The following is an 8792-nucleotide window of genomic DNA, read 5'->3' on the forward strand; positions in this document are numbered from 1 at the left end:
TTTTGCTGTGCAGTGTATCTGCATGTTTTTAAACATGGTTTCAAAGTTTCCAATAAGTAAAAGCTATTTTGATACAATTCGTGGACACATTTCATTACTCTATGAATATTCAAGGGGAAAATACTCAGACAGAAAAGCAAGGCGATATGAGTGAGAGACACAGTTTTTGCATTTGAGTATGTGTGTTTTGTTTGAATTATGCAGTTTATTAGTGATCATCTCAAACTTAAATGATTGTTGTCCCTCTGGAAGGTGTGCATACATACACATGCATGGGTTACATGCTGTCATTCCGACATCCCACCATTCCGACATCCCACCACTCTGACATCCCACCATTTAGGGCGCTTTCACACCTGCAGTTGTTCCGATTCAGCAACTAAACCGATACAACTGTTGCGTTCTTTTTTCTGGGCCATTTGTGTTCACATTGTATGATTCTAAAGCGGTACAGCGCTTTGCACTGTGGAACAGCGCCATAGCAACGGCCCTAACAACACCCCATCAGCTGATCAGCAACAATGGCAACAATGAACCGCGGGCTGACTTGCAGTAGTGAGGAGGTTCACGTGCCCAACTGGGATTGAGACATTTGTGTTCATGTTTGCTCACACTAACAAATTACCAATTTAGTTTTAATATTTGGGCAGACGAGTATTTAGTTGAAGTTCGATTAAAAAAAAACCCAAGCTGACTGGTTTATGGCTGAGGCGAGACCTTACAAATGTAGTCTAATAGGCTACATTATTATTATTATTATTATTATTATTATTATTATTATTAGCCTATGTGTGACCAAGCGTGCTGTCCGCTGTCTTCAGTGCTGACACGTGAATGAATGACAGAGCGTGTCACTGCCCGAGAGAGAGAGAGAGAGACAGGGAGAGGGGTGGTCAGGTTGTGTTGGTCAAGCTGTGTTTTCAGTTTCAGGTCATAGTTATGTCAGATGAATCGTCCTCTAACACACCTACAGTTTGACTTTTTTTCCCTAGTAAAGGGGCAGCGTAGCATGACTAGTTATAGGGGTTGTTTGTGCAGAGCTCTGCCCGGTGCTGATCGCGCGCGGCAGATGCTTCCTCCACAACAATGCGCAGCGGGTCAGCTTGGAAAGGCTGGTGGACTCACGGCTTGAGTTTGCGTCTTTCTTTTCTTTTTGCCACCGGCTTTCCTGTTTGGTGTACATTATTAAAAGGCCAAGACGACACGCTGCTGATGCTCCATTATGTTTTTGGGGCAGTTGCCCGTGGTCCTCCTCCTCCGGTTGCCAAGTCACCAGTCAATTTGTTCCGATACATGTGTTGGTTACGTTCTCACTACAAACGAACCGCTCCAGGGCTCGGATGGAAACGAGCCGAGACGCCTCTCCCAAGCGATCTCGGCCCGCTTGTTTTGTTCCACATCGAGCGCGATTGCTGTGTTCACATCTGACCAAACGAACCGATCTATGACGTAAAACGCTCCCTGTTTCGGAACAAATGGTCAGGTGTGAAAGCGCCCTTAGACATACCACCATTCTGACATTCCGCTATTCCGACATGCAAACGTCTCACCATTTTGACAAGGCTTTCAATGTAAGGAAATGTACGTTACTCAACAGGTGACTCCCTTGACATGCTGTTTAGGGGTGGGCAAAAATGTCGATATGGCAATATATCGCGATACGATATCGATATTCAATATTTAAATATCGATATTTTTTCTAATAATAAATCATGTTTCAGACGTAAATCCAGTACGACTTCCGCACCTCTGCTCCGCGAGGTGTCACTGTAGTGCTACCTCAGACAGTGTGTTGTACATGCAAATATGTTGTTGTAACTTGCACTTGTATAAAATGGCATGGATAATTTGAATTACATTGTTTTGACTCAGTTTGTCCCATAAATTATCACTATCATCTGATGTGCATACAACTCGGATTTTAAGATGCATAATGCCTTTCACATTTTTCAGTGAACTATGTAGAATATCGCAATATATCGCAAAATTTGGATATCGCAATATCGTATCGTATCGTGACTGAAGTATCGTGATGCGTATCGTATCGTGAGGTCCTTGGCAATACCCACCCCTAATGCTGATAGAGGAATACCCACATGGTTGTGCGTAATTACGCAGCAGAGCGCAGACAGGGACTAGTGTGCCTGTCTAGCCTCTGGTCTTTTTACTAAACTTAACAAACTCCTTTCTTCATTGCCTAAGCCCAACCAGTGCAAAATATTTTTGGGGAAAAAAACCCTATTAAAGGAATTGTCTGAAAGGTAGGATGTTTTAAAAAAGAAAAAATACCGTCATTCTGACCACAGGAGGCAAAAATGGTCGATATAATGGGACGTGTGATAGAAAATTAAATGTTAGACATTTAGACAATTAGAGGCCTATGTCGGACTGGTGAGATGTTGGAATGGCGGTTGCCCCCCACATGCATGCAGGTGTTGTATCTTTTGTCTTATGTCACCAGAATTCTGACATGTATACAGTACATACATGTACTCACTTGGCAGAGGCCTTGTTCAGACTGCAGCACAAATTCGATTTTTTGGCAAATCTGATCAGGGTCCGATCTCACTGGTGCAATACATTTTCTCTGACATCAGCCATCTTGATAACTGATGGCTCTCCTAGAGCTAAATTACTGCTTCCAAAAGAGGAATTTAACGGGAGTGCTGCCGGAAGGCTAAAAAAAAGTTGTTATTTCAAGACTTAAATGACCATTTGAATGTATGAATACTTGATAATATCGTAGGTAGGCTGCTTATAAGATCTTACAGAACAGTCAAGATACTGATTAACTAGATGTTCAATATTTCTCTACAGATTATCCATTTTGAATAATATACTATTTGAGTACAGATATTTGAAAAACAACAACAACAACAACAACAAGAAAACAACTAAAGCTTAGCACCATCCTAGTCCCCATCTCTGCTATCCACCCCTGGTCCACATCTGCTTGTGGTGTGGCTAGAAATGCAACATACTCCTTCACATCCCATATATGGTTCATATAATCAATGCAGAGAAAAAAACTAAATACCAGTGTTGACAACTATTCTTAAAACAGGATTATCTGAGTTAATCGTCACTGCAGGAATATAAAGAATATACTGTATATAGAGGTTTTCTATATAGGCATTCATTGTGTTATCATGCACCTGATGTAACAACAATTTGATTGCATCAACTGCAGAACTATTCAAATCGTGTTTTGCCCTTTTGACACAGATTTCCATGTCTGTCTGAAGAAAGAACCCCCTCCAAGCTTGGAAGCACACCAGCAACGGTAAACTGACAAATCAAGACATTTTTCTGCATAAACCATCTGCTTTTAACATGAATCAGAGTGTAAATGTGAATAGATTTAATTCAGCAACAATACCATAGGATTTAATTACAATTTATATCTGTCTTGAAAGGATTTAGCCTACTCTCTTGCTTTTTTTCTGCCATGTTATTAGTGTCCAACAGGCAGTGATAAATCAATGGCACTGGCTCCAAACCTATTTGCAGCCCAGGTCTTCTACAGTGTCAAGCTACCAGTACCAGGGAAATACTAAGAATAAGTTGGGAAGAGCCCACACTGCCACAGGAAAAAACAAAATATGAATAAGACAGGAAAAAATCTAGTCTTCAACTTCCACCAACACCCACCCCTCACCCCCTCACACACACACCAAATTTGAATCACTTGCTCCTTGTTAAAAGGACCCAGCTCTGGACAAAGCAGGGGTGGTGATACTCCTAATGAAGATGAATATTTAGCCGCTTTTAGAGAGGCTCCTGGAAGGCTGCCCAGCCTGCACTTGCTGTTCCAGTCAAATTGGCGGCACAATGAGGTTGGAGGGAAGGGGCCCGACACGCTGGCTGAAGTGGGGAAGTGTGGTGGTGGTGGTGGTGGGGGCTAGGGGAGAGGGAAATGATTTGGGTGGCAGACAGATGAGGGGGAGGCACATGTCCCTGTGTGTTCCTCTGGTGAATGAGCAGAAAGCAATGCGAATGTGTTTGTATTTATTTTAGCACAAGCATGTACATGCATAGCAGCATGGTTTGGTATCAGAGGAAGAGGCAGGGAGCTGCAGAGCTGCTGTGGATGATGAGAAGGATAATACACAGTAATTCTAGGTTGGACTCATTATTTTTCATTCTGACACCATCGTGTTTATAAATATCTCATAATATTTTAAGATGTCCTTCAGACATATTCTTGTGGTGGTGTTGTTTTTTTTAATACAGTTTTTTTATACCATATACTTACACTCGAAAACACTGTCATGTTGTCTAACAGGATGTAAAGAATAGTGTAGGATGAATCATGAAATGGAAATCAACTGTGACAGTGATACTGAGAGTATAAACAAACATAACATTGACAGACAACAATAAAAAAGTGTCTTGGATGGGAATTTACTGTAGTTTACAATGCTCTGCTAGAGGATCAGCTCTGGCTGCAACACCCACCCTGACACTGACAGAAAAAGTTCACAACATGACCTTATATCAGTTCAATCAGGACAGATCATTTACGACAAGAGAGCCAGGTTTGAAGATGAAATTACATTTATTGTGCACAAAATAAACTTTGGCGCTTAGACCTAGACCAGCTGAGTAAACTGATCTGGGGATGAGAAGCTTGCATCTGAAGAAGTTATATCCCCCCCGGGCCTAGACACTGGTGGTGGTAGGGAAGCTTGAAGTCGCCTGATGAGGGAACTTCTTGGTTGAAGATCCAGGTTAAGACAGTCTGTATCTTGATGGAGGTGGTGCCGGGGTGGAGGTGGGCTGAGAGTTTTGCTGAAATGACGGCTGAATGACGGGAGAGAGAGAACTTTTAAATTGTATGCTAATGACTGATTGGTGGAAGAGAAAGAGGATGGCAGACTGATTGGTTGAATTATGAGAATAAGGGTGGAGCGAGAGGATAGCGGGAAAATAGGGAAAGGGCTTTGAGGCATGCTTAAAGAGATAGTCTTCCTGTCTGAACTTTCGCTTAGCTTCATGTGTGGTGTTTTTTTTATTTTAATGGTTTTCTTTAAACTTTGAACACAGTTTCTCTGCTGCGGAACACTTTATGGAGCTGTGTGCTGCAGACGTGCACGAAAAAACAAGCACATCACACTGAATTTCCCTCTAAATTGAATATAGACCGATCGGTTCATTGTAGGGGAGACCGGGGACAGTAGCGACAGGGGATGGTTGCAACATGTCATTTTTCTCCAATCAGGAACAAGCTATAGTGATGACACTCACACTGCACGTGCAAGTATTTTATTTCTTGAGCTTTGTTTTTGTTAAAACTGTTGTCACTCTTTCTGCTCAAACTTATATGGTTTAAAGGAGTGATATGCATAGGCGCCGATTTATGTTTTTGCCCGTGGGTGCTCAATTATTATATATATTTTTTTTTTTGGTGCTCAAATTAAATGAATACCACCAAGGTAATGGTTGTCTCAAACTGACTTTTATTGCATAGATATAGTCACCAACCACAACTAAATATGACACAGTCTATTGACAGCGAGGCTGGATGTGCGTATGGAAACAGTGGATTTTTTTAGGTGCTGTACGTGGCTACAAGCAAATCTCATATTGTCTCTGTACAAAGACAACAAAGACCTTTGTAAATGTGAAAACAGTGTAGACTTATACAAAAATTTGCGTTTGGGCAACACTGATCGAAATGAATTTATTCATGGCTACATTAAAGGGACAACGAGGAGTTTTGGAAAAGCGAAGCGTTTTCACACTACATTTATGAGCCTCCGCGTGCACCGTAAAATTATTTTTACCGGCGCAAGACGGACTCATGTTTTCATTCATCAAGAATTAAAGTCAGAGGTTCAAAGAGATTCACATACCGTCGTAGTTCCGACCATAAACGGCGATTCAGCTGCGTTATTCTCATGTCTCGTAGCGAAACCGAAAGTAAGAAACGCTGGTCGGCTCGACCAGCATCACCGCCACCACTAATAATAACAAAATAACGATAGAGACAGAACGATATATTTATGGAAAATGGGCCCATTAACAAGTGTGGGTAGCGGAGATTCATCCACATTAACGTGAGACTTTTTTATAACCGAATAGAAACTCCTCGTTGTCCCTTTAAGTGAAATGATTAACTTTACCGATTATCCATCTGATTATCTCTCCTGCTGCGAGCGCACAATTTATTTCAGTGTGACACTGACTGTATATAAAAGTAAAATATATAGATTAATGTATAATGAGCTCCTGACGCTCAGCTCAACGGGTGAGGAGAACAACTGTAGGCAGAGAGAGAAAGTAAACAGCAGCGGATCAGCGCGATCTCATCTCTCCCTCCGTACAAACGCTCCGTTCTGATCCAGCTCCACTGGACTTTCAAAGTAAAGGTGATGCAGCTGTAAATGAGTTAAATAGTGAAACAGCGGCGCTTTTATAGCCAATTGTATGATTAAACTCTGAACATAACCTGGTCGGGACATGCTAAAATTGTAGTACAGGAGAGCCTGGCTTTAGACTCAACATACCTCGCTTCGCAGTACCCTCCTCTGGTACTTTCGTCCCTGCTGACACTTGCTGCTGTCCCTGTCACCGCTGCTGCTGCTGCTGGGAGCATTGGTGGTTGTAGACGCAGTTCCACTTAGTTTTCTTATTACAAACTTGTCCATTTTTAACCGCCGATACGCAGCCAACCTTCACATTTTTGCTGTGTGTGTACGTGACGGCCTCTTGTTTAACCGTAGCGTGTCTCGCTCGCCAGAACATCCTCCAGAGAAGAAGCTCCGCAGCCAAATCCGATCTGATTGGTTACGTGACTACGCTAATGAACACGCACAGAGCTGTAATGATTTTGATTGGATAATACCATTTAAGTAAATGCAGTTCATTTTAAAGATACAGTTTCACCACAAGTTTCATTTATTCACTCTTTTTATTTTTTATTTTATTTTTTTGATCAGCCATCCCGATTGGCCAGTGTGTGCTCAGCATTGCCAGTGGGTGCTCGAGCACCGGAGCACCCACGGGATCGGCGCCTATGGTGATATGTTAACTTTAAGATGATATGATTAGCATGTATCAAGAGCACTTTGTTTAGCTAGCACATGGGGTTTCATCATGGCTGACTGGACGGGGACAGTTGAACGACTAGCAACTGTCTCCGGGCAATATATGAATATAAAAGCAGACCACAAAACAGTATATTGACATTACTTTTTTTTTTTACCGTTGTATTGCTAATGCTAAAATGATTAGAGAATAAATGGCAATGGCAAAATAAAAAGTTATTCCCTCACAAATTGTTCCATTCATCCTATGTCACTGAAAGTCTTTTTTTTTTTTCAATTTGAATATTTGACATTGCAAATACAGTAAGGCTTCCTCATCTAGACAAATATATACTGTAAATGTAAATAACACTGTAATATTATTAGAACTTACATTTTTGATAATTATCCTTTTACTAGACATGAAATATATTGTATTCATATCATGTTGCAACCTTCCCCAAACAATGTTGCAACCATCCCCGGGCCCGGGGTCAGTTGCAAATCTGACTCCTTACACTCAAATGCAAATTGTGAAGAATGTGGATTCTGTAATCATCTTTAAATTGTATTGACTGTTAACAGACAAATGTAAGTTTGTTGTATAAAAATTTGGTTTGTCTAATCAAAACCGTCTCTGAGTAACAGAGCCAAATGCAAAAAGTGTTGCAACTGTCCCCGGTCTCCCCTAAAACATAAGTTTATTGATGTAAATGTGGTGATTCTGATTTCTGTACATACAGAGCCCCAAGGCAGCACTGCTCTTCTGTCCAGTTCACACATGAAGCTTCACTTTTCATTCAAACAAACTAATCAACAACTAAACAAACATTCAACAACTAATCAATGAGACCAATATTTATATCCCCCAAAATAGAATTGAACCAGCCGGTGGTGAACCACAAAAGACCTGCCGGTAAGTTAATCGGCTCGCTTTCTCCCCCGGGATGACGATGCATATTGACCGGCCGATCCTCTCGACCAGCTGTTGCCTCTGAGACGACCCTCTGCTCCTGGTCAGCTGCTCCCACAGGTGGAGCTTCACTTCTCCGAAAACATTAGAGCAAACTTCCACATACCGTAGGAACCCCGCCCCCGCCTGTAAAGCCGGGTTTCTACCGTATAAACAATCTTTTTTTTCTCTCTCTCTTACGGCAACATCCACATCCATAGTAGTCCATAGTGTTCTTTGTTTGATGTCAGGTGGAGCTGTCCATCATACCGACGCAGGATGGACGTGAGTGTGCATCTGCGCAGCCTGCGCACGTGTACGCACAGAGACACACGCACGGACACACAGAGGGAGAGAGAGAGAGCGCATAAGCCCAATAATGTCGGCGCAAATCGGTGAATTCTCTGGTCGTCCAATGAACGAACGTGGCGGTTACAGGTAAAAATGAGAAAAACATGATCGATATTTTTTTGTGTGAATAATATTTATTGTATTTAACAAAACGGGGTGCTGCCCAACATCATTTTAGGAGAAGTCACAGACTTGTGGACTTCAATGTTTTTTTTAAATAAAGTTATGCACAAATGAAAATCAAAGTCGTCCAATGAACGGCAGTTGGTGGTTCTAGTGTTAAAGCAGAAGTAAGCGGAATGAGGAGAAAACTTTCCTTGTATCCTACAAGCTTTATCCAATGAGGAGAGAGAACGGCATAGAGGGGCGGTCCTCTCTGTGTGTGCAGCCAAAGCATGCGCATGAATGTGGTGACGTAGGGACGAGGGCGGGGACTGCTAACTCCATCGGCTGAAGTTAGC

This window comes from Trachurus trachurus, assembly GCF_905171665.1.
Source record: "Trachurus trachurus genome assembly, chromosome: 3".
Classification (NCBI taxonomy): Eukaryota; Metazoa; Chordata; class Actinopteri; order Carangiformes; family Carangidae; genus Trachurus; species Trachurus trachurus.